This window comes from Apium graveolens, chromosome 10 (assembly GCF_009905375.1).
Source record: "Apium graveolens cultivar Ventura chromosome 10, ASM990537v1, whole genome shotgun sequence".
Lineage (NCBI taxonomy): Eukaryota > Viridiplantae > Streptophyta > Magnoliopsida > Apiales > Apiaceae > Apium > Apium graveolens.
The window spans coordinates 179,329,178-179,343,538 of record NC_133656.1 but is presented as its reverse complement, the minus strand read 5'-3'; positions in this window follow the sequence as shown (position 1 = coordinate 179,343,538).

Genomic DNA, 14,361 nt, shown 5'->3' with positions numbered 1-14,361 from the left:
GGGAATAAAATTTGGATCATATTTTAATACAAATAACTTGTAGGTTAAGAAATAGGGTTTTGTATCGTTATATATATACCCTATTCGTCTTACTCATTTTTATTCATAAAATTCGTAAGCCTTTCTCTCAAAAATCAGCAATATTGAAAAATTCGCAGAAAATTTATCATAAGTCAGAATTCAGTGATCCTGGACTTTTCGGAAAGATATTTTCGTTCTCTAAAACTTTTCGTGATTTATGTTTTTCAAGATAACGTCGTTTAGAGGGTCAAAAAGGCTATATTCAGATCTGGTCATGCTTTGAGGTAAGTACTTTTTGACTTACTTTTATTTTCTGAAAAGTTTTGATACTCTGATTTTCGAATTTTGTATAAGATATAAGAATTCTGTTTCGAACTATATAAGAATAAGATTCGAGAATTTTAAGAATCCCAGTCTCTACATTTTCGACCCCGTTCGTAATTTACGTTAAAGTTCTGAAACTAGCCTTAGATACCCTCAGTAGACGCACAAGTGTGCAAATTTAAATACCTATTAAATGCGCGTAATTATTGAACTTTAGATGCTGACCACTGGCAAAGTGTGGTATAAAGAATAAGTATAAGAATTAGATGCCGGCTACTGGCGAAGTGTGGTCGTAGATCAAGACCGTGATATTTATAATAATTATCGTTTCATTCTGTTTTATTATGTTTTACTCTTCTGATCTGTTATAAAATCTGCTCTGTTCTGTTTTAAATTATGAATTTTAAAATATAAAACTTTGGGTTGGATTTATTTTTAGAAAATATTTTACAAAATTATTATTATTTTGAGAAAAATCATTTTATTAAAAATACTCATTGTTTTTCAGTTAAATAGTTAGTCAATTTGTACTTGTTGAGCTTTGTAGCTTACCCCTTTTAATATTTCAGGTTCAGAATATTTGGAGCATATTAAGAATAAGGAATGAGAACTATGTGGAGATCTCTGCTGCTTAGTTTCGTGTTATTTGAATTAGAATAAAGACTTTGTTTTTAGAGAATAAATTTGATTATCTAGTTTAGACAATTATTATCAGATTTGTGGCGTTGCGTCTCCATTTTTATGATTTTGATTATTGAGTTTGACCGCTGCTTTGACCTTCATTATATATTTTGAATTATTGAATAATAATCAATTTTATTTAAGTTGTGTATTTAGAATTAATGGTCTGGTAGTGCGGGTTGTTACAGTAATAATAATGTAGATTTAGATGATATTACTTTTTCGTTTTGTCAGACTTGCACACAAAGACGGTTGCTTTTTAGAGACTTATCACCTCAAGATTTTAGGTTTGATTCCAAGTCACTTTTTTCCTAAAATATTGTTTGTAATAATAATTGAAGTTAAGTTTAGATGATGTTTCAACAAATTTAACATCTGGGGTTTTCAGAGTCAGTTAAATTTAATATCTAGGGTTTTGAAAGTAGTCTAAGGTTGTAGCTGCCAGTTTTCGAGTTCTTCATCCCACTCCCCCCTCGCTCTTCCATATCTATTTACAAGTTTATTCAATAAAATCAAAAAATTATCCATACATAAAATCGTAATTATTGATACGGGTCTTTCTAAATAAAAAGGGAATCTTATATCACAATAGAAGGAGAAATGATGGGATTATTTAAGAATCGAAGTCAATTTGCTTTATAAAAAGAAGATACAATATCAATGAACTTATATAAAATGGTTTCATGGGATACAGCCAATAATATTGATCGTGAAATAGGAATCCGTGTTAGTAAAGGATTTCCTACGATTATTTCTAGTATAAAATAAGTCAATCATGCATTTTGGTAAATTATTGAACAAAAACCGTGTTATTGTTCCTCCATTAATCAAGAATTTCGATTTTTGGGAACATCATGATCATCCAATAAGAAGGGTTTTAATTTTTTTCAAATGAACGATTTACTTTGAATTAGATCTTGTTAAGTGACTTGTTACCAAGGTCGTTAGTCGAACCCGTCATTTTGGGATATTAGTGTGTCATGTTTGATATTTAGGTATGTCATGTTACAGATTTTGATAGTTTTTTCGATAATGATTTATGTGATATATCAGGAGATTTCCTTTCACAAAAAAAAATTGTTCCATAATTTGGGAGTTTTTTATTCCTCCAACATAGGTTGATATAATTTATAGTTCTAAATATTGGGTTACATATGACACTGATGTGAAGGTCAATTGTGATGTTACTTGTTTCATAACTGGTGTAGGTTAGATTACTCGAGATATCATTATAATACTTTTTAGATTAAAGAATGTTGATATTTTATATGCTAAGCAATCTGAAAATAAAATGACTATTTATTTAGCTTATTTTTTGTTTCATAATCAGTAGTTGACACTTAGAATGTTTGTTCTGGCTGAATTTTAATATATTAATAAAATTTTCCATAATTTTAAAAAAATATAAAATTTTTGTTTTGTCCAACTTGCACACAAAAATGGTGGCTCACTTGATTTAGGGTGGTAACTCAAAATTCTTTGGTATGATTTGAAGTGGCCATTTTTCTTTCTTACAAATATTTAAATCTTAAACTTTATGTACAAATGTGTTATCATATTTCTTAAAATACATAAATAGTCAATTTAGCTATAAGAATGATCATCTATGGGTTGCACTTGACAAGAAAATTTATTCGGTCTTATAATTTTTTGTTGTTTAGTGAAAATTTGTTTTGGAATAACAACTTATTGTTAGATTTAAAAGATATTAACTTCTTATTTTTGTCGAACTTACACCCCAAAAAAAAGTTTGCTCTCTGTTGAGATTGGGATTTTTGTGACTTATCGTCCAAATTCCTAATTTCAATTTCAAGTAGCCCGCTTTTTTCCCTATAAATAATTGATTCTTAAACTTTTATGTATAAATATGTTTTATATTTCTTAAAATACATGGAAAGGTCAATTAAGCTCAATATATTTGAAATTATTTTTCATGAAGAGATATTTCTTGTTATGAATGCAACTTTCTCGATGAAAAGACACTGTTTATTATACTCATCAAATATTAAAATCATATAATTTTATAACTTCTGTAAAAATAAGAAGAAATTAAAATTTTCGAAATTGACAATATTTGTGACTAGTATGATATTATAAAATTCATTAAGTCAGATAAAGCGTCTGACCCTGATGATTTAAATCCAGCATTTTTGGTCTAGTTTGGATCGAGAAGTCTATGATAGCTGCAAGGCATGGCTAGGAGATTGTAGTTTTCTAGCAGAGTTAAATGACATAAACATTGTGTTGTCCTGAAGCAAGCAAATGTAGAATGTAGGAGAGACTTACGAGTAATTGTTCTCTGTAATACTTTATACAAATTAGTGGCCAGAGTTCTTTCTAACAAGTTAAAGTTGATTTTGCTTATGATTTTTTTCGAGAACCAGTCAACTTTCGTTCCTGGACGATCCATCTTAGACAATGTTTTAGTGGCATTTGAAATTATTCATTATATGCAAAGAAACGTTAAGGAGCTAAAGGTGAGGTCACATTGAAACTAGATATTAGTAAAGCATACAATCACGTTAACTGACTTTATTTGAAGAGGAGAATGCAACAAATGGGTTTTTGTGCGAGGTGGATACAATGGATGATGTTGTGCGTTACCACAGTACAGTATAATGTATGTTTTAAAGGTTCTCAATTTGGTCTGATCATTCCTAAATGGGGATTGCGCCAGGGAGACCCTTTGTCCCCGTATTTATTTTTATTGTGTGTTGAGGGGCTCTTTAACTCTCTTAAAACAACAGAGTTAAATGATGAAATTCATGGTTGCAAGATCAGTCATAATGTTCCTTCAGTAAGACATCTTCTTTTTGCAGATGATAGTTTCCTGTTTTTCCGAGCAAATAACACCGAAACTATTAAAGTTAATGAGATGTTGAATTCTTATGAGATGATGCCTGGACAAGCTGTGAATTTTCAGAAATCGGGAGTTTTTTCAGCTCAAATGTTCGCCGAAACAAGCAACAAGAGTTATCCAACATTCTGGATGTGTGGAATGACTTGACAAAAACCAAGTATCTTGGTTTACCTTCTTTGATAGAGAGATCAAAGAAGGCTATGTTTAAGTTTGTTAAAGACAAAGTGGAGTAAAAAATAAAGAATTGGAATGCTAAGATGTTTTCTCGTGCAGGCAAGGGTGTATTAATTAAGAGCGTGGCTCAAACTATACCGTCCTATACTATGTCATGTTTTATGCTCCCTAAAACCTTGTGTAAAGAGATTGAATGTCTGATGAATAAGTTTTGGTGAAAATCTAACTCGTCTAGCTCAAAAGCCATACATTGGCTTTCTTGGGATAGGATGAACATGGCCAAATCAAAGGGATGACTAGGTTTTCGCAGTCTTCATAGTTATAATATTGCTATGTTGAGATAATACATTTGAAATTTCATGAATAAACCAAATACGTTTGTTGCTCGTGTATTCAAAGCAAGGTACTTCCCAACTAGTACTATTTTAGATGCTGCTAGAATGGGAGCAGTAGTTTCATTTGATCTGGAATTTAGGCTGCTAAAGAAGAGTTAAAGAAGGGCTATCGATGGGTTATGGGAAGTGGAAGAAATATAAATGTTACTATTGTGCAAGACATGCCTATACAATAACAAGACTAAGTCACAATGACAGCCCTAAGATTAAGTTATTTGATAATCAATTCTGTATTCTGTAATTGTATTTCTCGAGTCTGTAAAAATGGTTAAAAGATTAGACTGGGGAATTTTTCTGTGAACAGGTTCAAGCTAAGGAATAAACTCTGGAAGAAGATCAAGCAATGATCATGCCTCAGACAAAAGATGTAGAAGTTTGGAGTTGAATAAAGTTGTTCTATGAAAAATGTTAAAGTCAAGATATCGACAAGTCAGAGACCAAGTTATATCGAGAAGTCATTCGAGAAGTCCAAAATGACTTGTAGAGAAGTCCAAAATGGCTTATAGAGAAGTGTTAGAGATACTGACAAGTCAAATGAAGATGTAGAGAACTGGAGATATCGATAAGTCATTTATGCATGTAAAGATGTCAGAGATATCGACAAGTCAAATGAAGATGTAAAGAATTGGAAGATATCGACAAGTCAATTTCTCATATGGAGATCTCAGAGATACCGATAAGTCAAATTGTGTATATAGAGATCTCAAAGATACCGACAAGTCATTTTTACATGTAGAGATCTCAGCATATCGACAAGTTATTTCACATGCAAAAATCTCAGAGATCTCGACAAGTCAAGTATACCTATAGAGAACTCAGAGATATCGATAAGTCATTATACTTATCGATATGTCACTTCTCTATAGAACAAATTGGAGATCTCGACATACAACCTCAAATTCATAATATAAGACAAGTTCAAGATTCACGATTAGTAGTCAACAAATAATTCATTCACTGAATTGGAAAGTTTATAAAGCAGTTTGAAGAATACAAGATCAAGGGCCAAGATTAACTGGACAATGGGTGGTCAGAGACCTGCTAGATTCTGCACATATTTGCTAAGCCAGAAATGAAAATAGAAAAAGATTGTTTTAGAAAATGGTTTAGTACATTTTAGTGCAAGTCTTTTAAACTCGTGTTGCTAGTCTATAAAGCATGCACGAGTCCTTAGTTCACATGTAACAAACAAATCTAGATTTTCTTGTATTCTCTCAAGATAGAAGCTGAGTTCTTATTTTCTTAAGAACACGGATATGTAGCAAGACAAGCTTTATTAATATATTTAAGTGAGTTTTAATATTTTGTGTTTGTGTTATTTATGCTTACTTCAGTATCTCCACAAATTGCTAACTGCTTTGTTCACCAAAGACAAAATTATTCAAGAAACACATTCACCCCTCCCCCTCTGTGTTGTATTCTTAACATTCAATATCTAACAATTACTACAGATCCATAGTTAAATAATAAACAGGATTTTAAGGTGGATAGTGTGGGCAGGGAACACAATAGTGACATTCAAGTATGTCATCTGTTTAAACTCAATCAAAGGGCATGGGATGAGGAAAAGGTGCATAGACTTTTTTCTAGCACTGATGCTGCCATTATTCTGCAGATGCGTATACCTCTGTATGCTACAAATGATCGATTAATATGGGTGTTTAGTAAAGATGGTTGTTATTCAGGATAATCTGGTTATCATATGTGGCAGAAGTTTTCTTAATCTCAATCTCAAATTCAACAATCTATAGGATGGAAACGCCTGTGAAATTTGAACATTCTAGCAAAAGTTAAGTTTTTTCTTTGAAGATTCTGTAGAAATAATGTCCATGTTCGGCATCTGTTGCAGAGAAGAAGTTCAGGCAGTCCTATAGAGTGTCCTATATGTAGTGGTGGTGTCGAGCACCTGCTTCATGTATTTTTTTTTTATTGTGATTTTACCTCGAGGTGCTGGCATGAGATGAAACTTCAGTATAACATGTGGGAGGAGGAGGATGCACCTAGTTGGCTTCTATGAAGGCTTGCTATTGAGAGTTATGAGAGATTGTCCATAATTGCTATGACCTTGCGGAAAATCTGGTTTTTCCAAAATAAGAAGGTTTGGGATAGTAAAGTAATAACAGCACAGTATGCGATGGAATGAAGAAAGAAGCAGCTGGGGGATTGGAAAACAACTAAGCTCGATAAGTTTAATAGAAATATGCAGTCTGTGAATGTTTTAATAAAGCAGAATGGGAGAACAAAATGGGTTGCACCTACAGTTGGAGTTCTAAAACTAAATGTTGATGCATCAGTTGTTGAAGAAGTTTCCTCTTTCGTAGTGGGCATGGTTCTGCGAGATCATCAAGGTTCTTTCATTGCAGGAAGGGTGATGAGAATTAGGAGGAAAGTATCGAAGCAGTAGGCATCCTTGAAGCATTGAACTGGATTAAATCAAGAACAGGTGTAAAAGCGGAGATAAAATCTGACCCTCTTGTCGCAACTCAAGCTATAGTTGGGGACTCTCAAAACCAGCTGGAGGTTAGCCATGTTTTTTATGAATGTATAAGGATGGTCTGTAGTCATTGTTTAATTAGTATTAAGCATGTTTGTCATTTAGCAAATAAGTTAGCTCATCTATTAGCTCGTATTGATTGTGAGGCTAATAGCTATCTTGATATTTTGTTTCCTCCGCGTCATGTGTTGGAGGCACTCTCGAGTGATGTTTCTTAATGAGTAAGAAGTTTGGCTTTGATAAAAAACACTTAAAAAATTTATTGTATATGATTAAAATATTATAAATTTGGGTGTACGATATTCATATTTTGGTATTTGCATTTAATTTATTTATTTTTATAACTTCATATTAATATTTTAAAAAATATAATTTGAACATATTTCTAAATATTGTAAACACAAAACTTTTAAAACATAATTTAATAGTGACAAAAAAACGTCTATAATAGTACAATTTCAACTTTATTCGGCTAATACAATTACCAACATTAAATAATATAAAGTTTGACGAGTATAACTCTTTTAGAATATCAAACATGTGTCGAACAGATCATATTTCAAGTTTTATCAATACTAGCTTTACAACCCGTGCGATTCATGAATCTTCATTAATATTTTTATATTATTTAAAATTATAATAAAGTTATTTTTGATTATTACTTTATCAGTATATTTATAAATAATAATGTAAATATTTGTTATTGGCGGGATTCGAACCTGAATCTTAGGTAGTGTATTAAAAATAATATAAATATTTGTTGTTGGTGAGGTTCGACCCTGGGAGCTTTAGTACTATATAAATAATAATATAAATATTTACTTTTGGCGAGGTTCGAACATAGGTGCTTGAATAGTTTATATATTCTTTTAGTATTTGAATCTAACGGTCTTGATCACTTGAGTAAAAAGATCTGATGGTCATCAACGGGGATAACCAAACCAACCAAAAAAATGCATACCAAATTATACCTTATTACAGTTATTATAGCATAATATATTATAGATTAGATGAAATTGATTTGAGCCCAGTCTACCTATCTTTTTACGAGATGAATTTTAAATTTGAACCTAAAAATTTGCCCGAACTTGAGTCCACATTTTTTAATCGAGTTCGAGAAGAGTGTTCGACTCGACTAGGTTATACCCCTGATAGGACTAGGGATGGTAACGGGGGTGGGTATGATCGGGGTTTGACAAAAAAAATTGTACAACATTTTTTTATCAAACCCAAATCTAAAACGATTGAAATCCAAAAATCGGAAACTAAACAGTTTTGGTTTTAACGGAAACTCGAAAAGTATATACAAAATATCAAAATGAGATCTTAAAAACAAGTTTATTATAAATTTTTTGTTATAAAACAAAAGTATTCTCAAATTGTTGCAAACATAGTATGTACAAATGTAAGTGGTAGATAAAAATAAAATAAATTTGCATGATTAAATTTAATAATTAAACCAATTTTTCATGATTAAAAAATTGAAAAGAAAGTAACATATGTAAAAAAGATGATAACAACTCAGAAAAAATAATACTAAAAATGATTTTCAAAAAATAATCCACTATCAAAATTTACATGTGTTTCAATACAAGCCCGTAGATCTCCTTTATCTCTAACCAAATCTTAACAAACACACAAAGTAGAACTCCTTTAGCAATCTAATTGACCATTACTCCTTACTCCCGAGTTTAAAAAAGGGTGAAAAGTAAGTAGATGTTAAGTAAAATGGTTTCACTTTCATATCTAATTATGCTCTCGAATTTTTAAAAAAATGAAAGTGATAATAAATGTAAATTTTACGTACTTTTACTCTAAAACTTTCATTTCATTTTTAGGATGAAAGTACTTTACCATACTATTACTTACTTCCTTCCCAAATAAAAATACTGGAGTAAGGCCTTAATTCATTCAAACCATTAACTATCTTATATTTTGACATTTTTGGTACTTAAGAAATTTTTTGATGTAGCTGCAAGAAATCAGTGTGTGTTTGTAGGTATGCTGTGTTCGTTGAGAAATACGTGGATGTGAGAGAGGTTCAATGATTCCGTGTTTGGTGTTTATATTGCTACCATGAGGTTACTCCAAGAATGGCAAGAAGTGCAAGTGAGTGGTAGAGGGTGTAACTCATAGGGGAATGCATGTGACCTAATATGGAGTAAACCTCCGAGAAAACAGGTTGAAAATCAATGTTAATGCTACAATTTTTCAACATAAGAGCATTGGCGTTGCAAGTGTTATTATAGACGCAAATTGTTGCTTTCCAGGGGCAATGTGAAAGTGAAATTCGTAGGCTCAATCGAATTAGTTAAAGTGCAACTGTTCATGAATGAGACAGTCCCTTTTGTCTTAGCAAATGAGACAGATGATATATATTCAGCAGAATGTAAATTGCAGAAATATAAACATGCAATGCTGGAAATATGTTAATGCAAGAACATCAAATCTTTTCACTTGGTTCGACCCCTATACCTAGTCTATGGCCTACATCCAAGTCCCCATGCCAACTAGCATAGAGAATGTATTATATCCACTTAAATAAAGTACTTACAAACTTTTCTTGATTACAATCTTGGCCCTGAATGAAAGAACCCTTTCCCTAGCACACAACTACTTGGCCTTGATCTTGTAATCAATATTCCCACAACCCGGGACAAGTGATACAATACACCTTTCTTTCAAATACAAAGATAATAATGTGAAAGATTACAACTCGACTATAAACTCTTAATTAACTGGATAATCAATTAATGTAATTAAGAGGATGTTTTTCTCAGAAAGATATAAGATGGAAAGTGCAGAGAATTGTATATTTCTGAAAAACACCAAGTCAAGTATATATAGAAAACATGTAACGGATAGATTGTATTTCAAACTCTTTTGAATATAATAAAAGATAAGATTAGGTTTGAAATATTTGAATGTGTAAAATAAGTAATCCGTTAGTTTTGTTTCTTGAAAGAGATAAACCTGAGAAAGATAAGGAATTTGAAATAGGTTAGATTTATCTAATATAGAGTTTATTTTGAAAAGATAAGTCAAAGGTTATCCAGTTAACTAAGTTAACATTTAAACAAAACTCTAATACTTATCTAACTAACTAACAATCTGATTTGTTGTAGATTTATTCAATGCATCATTAGAAATCACGGATTAACAGAAAGAAGGTTGAAGGAAGGTGACAATCGCTAGAAGCGGAGGTAATTGCCTAATTGGCATGAAGGTGGTTTTGCCTTGGGTGTTGGGCCTGTTGGCACAACAGTAGTATCTACTGTTTTTAAAGACAAATTTTAAGTTTTGGGCTGATGTTTGCGATGGTAAATCTGGAGAAGCCTTCTTTGATATTGTGCATGTTTGGTTGCAAGGAAAATGGGCTTAAATGGGTCTAATTATCGTTCAGGTTTTTGTCAAATTGTATGGCTAAATCTTTGAAAAGTCTTATTTACAACATTAATGTTAAGAATCTGAAAATCGGTTATGCGGTATATTCGAATTTTAGCTTTCTCATTCTTATTGTGCACAAGCAATTTACTTGAGAAAAAACGTAAGCATAATTAGCAGGTAAATACACATATTTTAAATTTCTTTGGTTATGTAATTAAAATTAATATTTTAAAAAAAAATTAATAAACTATAATCTTAATTGTAAAAAAATTAGAAACATGGTCGGTGAATTTATAATAGGAGCACAAATGCAAAGCATCATAAAAAATTCAAATATTTCTGTTTTAAAATTTTATCTTTCGGATTAATATTATTTTGGATTAAATTTTTTGTTAAAATTTTAAAATTTTGTAATTTACATTTTAATCTTGTTTAATTTAAAAAATAAATAAATAAAAGTTATGATTTACCGATTTACAAAATATATTATCAAATTTTTAATTAATACATAAAATTATTCAAACAACTAAGTAACTCATAAGTTACGATATTTATACCACTTATATGACATATTTCAACTTTAAGTTATAAGTTACATTTTTTAAGATATCCGAACGGGCCCAATATTATAGTTTTGAATTCCTTTCATCTTATAAAGTACACTGATTAAGTGCTAGTAAAGTTTGTTTATTGAGCTGACATGTTATTTCTCCTAATTTTCTTGTTCATGTAGTGGAGCTTGATTCAATATGACTATATTAATGCAAGTACTATTTTATTAAAAAAATTAAAATATTATATATTCATTTTTTTAATTTTTAATTGTGTAAATATGTCACATAAATACAATATGACTTTATTATCAATGTATATTATAGTGCATGTTGAGTGATTGTTACAGGTTAACTTCAAAATGTCAAATTACCACTGACCTTGCTCCGAATTATAAGCATGCCACTGTCAAATCTTACCAAATACGCCGCCAAACCGTGCATGTGCCAACCTTCTCACGTGCTTCTGCATCACCCATAGGACATTTATACTTTCAATCTGCATTTTTTATTCTTTGAAATGTCTTATACATAAATCTCATGTCAGATAACAATGAACAAGAACAAAGTTATTATCAGTATTTTTAAGTCTATATACCTAATAAAACTCAACCACCATCCAAGTTTCAACCTACTACCATTAATATATTGTAAATCTTATCTTAGTCTGTAAGACTAGTATAAAACTAGAGAGATGAAATGTAAAACAGATCTAAATCTAGAGAGAAAGAGAAAAACATCAAGTATATTGATGGCGTTTTTACATATTACAAGTTGTTACTCAAAATGAAAAAGAACTATGCTTATATACATTTCTACTCTAATTGACAGTTAATGAAAAGTTTGTTATAACTAATCGTTGACTTCCAGCTAAGTTGACTACTCTTCTTGAATAAGTTACATATAAAGAATGTATCAAGTAATGTGTCCAATATGTCTAACATCCCCCTCAAGTTGGAGGTTGGAGAAGACAAAACTCTAATACTTATCTAACTAACTAACAATCTGATTTGTTGTAGACTTCTTCAATGCATCATCAGAAATCACGGATTAACATTCTCCCCCTTTTATGATGATGCCAAGGGTAAAGAAGTGTTATGCTCCCCCTATCAAAAACACTTTAATCTCCTGTTGTAATATGTTAGATAGTAACAGTGTATATATGCAACAATCAGTTGATAATCATGAGAATATGCAAATGAAACATATGACTAATCAAATGAGACAGGTAAACAAATGGGACAGCAAATAAGATTAAAAACCAAGATTAAAAACCAAGCACCCAACAGTACTTAAGATTATAAAACCTTAAATATTTAATCCAGCACATAAACCAGTGCTATCCAAACTAAGCAATATTAAAAACCAAGTCTTAACCAACACAAACCAGATAACACAAACCCAGATAAAGCGATCGTCTTAACAAACACATTAAAAATTCTCCCCCTCAATATCATAAAAGGCGGGTAAAGAAACTAGTCAGAATCATCAACATCGACAGGAGCAGAATCTCGAGTCTTTCTCTTTCCCTTGTTGTGGTAAACTGGAGGATCACCATACTCGGAGAACAGCTTGTCCAACTTGCCTTCATCTGGAGCTTTCCCATCCCTCTTGCGAAGCCATTCCAAGATATATGAACGATATTCAGCACGAGTCATCCCAAAAGCTTCGGGTGGAGGAACTGCAGGCAGGGGCAAAGGAGAAGTAATCTCGGCCAGAGTCATATCACAAAGCCAGTCCTTTTTCTGGTGCCATGGCATGCTACGAGTAGAGACCTGCTGAGATATGTACTTGGTTTCTGTACCAATTTTATAGAAGATCTTGACAAATTCTTCCTCCCAAGCCTTGGCAGTGGTAACCATCCCCTCATAAAGCGCACCAAACTCAAAATCTATAGCCCTACTCGCCTTCTTATCATGGACATGTAAAATTTCCAACTTAGCATTTATTGAGTCAAGAGAAGCAGTAACAGACTTATTAAACATCTCATAGGAGGCACGCATCATACTGACTTGTGAAGTCAGGGATGCCAAAGACTCGATAGAAGCAAACTGAGTTTTAAGAGACTCCAAGAGATTGTTGTTTTCAGAAACTTTTGACAACAATGATTTCAATAAAGCAGAGTCCTCTTGATCAGGATCAGACATATAGTGAGGAGACTCAGGAAATGAACCAAACGACTTATGACCCTCACCAAAGATAAGAACACCAGACTCAATAATCTCAATATTATTAGCAAACAGGACAGACAGATCAAACATAGTGGACACTGGCTCAGTGTTATCATCATCAGAAACAATAGAAAAATGTCTAAAGATCTTTGTCAACAAGGCAGGAAAGGACAAGTTCATAGACTCATAAGACGCACAATGACTCATGTATTTGATAATCAACGAAGCAATATCACAAGGAGTTTTAGTCATGAAAACCGAAATTAAAACAACATCTTGATAAGTTACACGGTCACGACCACTCTTACGAGGCAAAAGATTTGTATGAAACAATTTAAAAAGCAATAAAGCAAGTGGAGTAAGATCATGTACCATTGGATTAAGAGAGGTGCCGATAAAGTTCTCACCAAGAATCACTTTCAGTTGTTCTTCATACTGTAATCCTGGAAACTCCATGAAAGCTGCATGCGTGGTATACAGACAGATACCGGAGCACAAGATACCACAAACTCGAGACAACAAATTAGCATTGAACACAATCGGAACACCTTGAACCTCAGAATAAACCATATCCTCCTTCATCATTGAGAAATTAGAATAAAATTCCCGAACCAAAGAAGGGTAAATAACATCTGGTGGGGATAAAAGAGGTTCACAACCCAGAGCGGAGAACAAATCAACAACACCCACTCGCTGAAGCAGAGCAAGATCACAAATACGTTCTTTAAGAATGGGTTTTGACACGATTTTAGGCTGAGAAGATTTTTCGGGTGACATTGGAGTAGAGGTATCGGGATTAGTTCTTTGGCGTTTAAAAGAAGAAGATGATGGGTTAGGGATTTTAGCGGGTTTAGATTTGGATCGAGTATGAGGGGTCGACATTGTTGAAGGAGAAGAGAAACGTTTGGAAAGAGGAAAAGAAAAAGAAGTTGAGATTAAATAGAACAAGAGAAGAATATGAAGAGTTAGAAGTGAGATGGAAGTAGAAAGGTGGAGTGTATCTCGAAAAACGAGGAGACGCACAGAGATTGAGAAGAAACAGATGGAGTAGTCAAATCAAAGTGAAAGACTTGAAGGAAAATGCATGCAACTCGGTTTAGTTCCAAAGTTCAAGAGTCCCATCAAATAATTACATATAAAATATATAATTAAGACCGAAATACGCAAACTAATTAAACCAAACACGGCAATTAATTCACAAAAATTCATCAATAAATTCCATAGATAAATCAGCATTAAATTAATCAAATAATTAAACACTCGATTATACAATTTTAGTCACAAAGATGAATTATGCAAATAA